The following is a 766-nucleotide window of genomic DNA, read 5'->3' as shown; positions in this document are numbered from 1 at the left end:
CAGAGCTGCTGCTGTTTGTTCTGTCACCAAGGCAACTGATAACATTTTAAAACTGTATGACTTTTTTTTTGGTACTCAGTATCGAACCCAAGATGTCAGACATGCTGAGTATGTGCTTTACCGGTGAGCTGCACCCCAGCCATGCAATATATTCTTAAAGTGAGAAGAAAACAGTCCCAGAATAGCACCTCCTCATTTACATGTGCTTGTGACTGAACTCATATTTTGTATAAACAAGAGCTCATACTTTGTTTAAACAAGTTAGTTTCATAGACATCCGTTCAGCATGTTTTATATAAGAACTGAAGTTAAAGAATGAACTGAAGACAAAAAGTGAAAGTTAAAAACATTCAGCATATATTTGAGTAACTTCTGTGATTGGAGTTCAGTTTTAATTTTTTCACAGCCACTCAGAAACTGTAGTTCATGAGTTAGTTGATATTTGCTAGAGATTTAAGTTGTTGTATTTTATGTTGATGTCGTAGAAGTAGACATTATATAATACAGTTTTATGACAAACAGGAGGCTTTTTTTTTTCAACTTATGATTTTTCAAAACCCAACACAGGTACAGTATTTAGTCTCAAAGACTTATTTAGTTACCCATTTCTTTCCTTTTTCCTTAGATATAAAACTTTACCCTTTAATCTGTATAAAGACAGTAAGGTTTGTGTAAAGCCCCATTTTTGAAGCATGGGTCATAAGCCAATTTTAAGATGGTATAGCTTTGGTAAGATATTGTTGTCTGTAAGTAAAATGAAAGATTG

Source organism: Heterocephalus glaber, unplaced genomic scaffold, assembly GCF_053883595.1.
Source record: "Heterocephalus glaber isolate CG9 unplaced genomic scaffold, H.glaber_assembly_v1.0 deba00001463, whole genome shotgun sequence".
Taxonomy (NCBI): Eukaryota; Metazoa; Chordata; class Mammalia; order Rodentia; family Bathyergidae; genus Heterocephalus; species Heterocephalus glaber.
The sequence above is the reverse complement of the archived record's forward strand: the minus strand, read 5'-3'. Positions refer to the sequence as shown.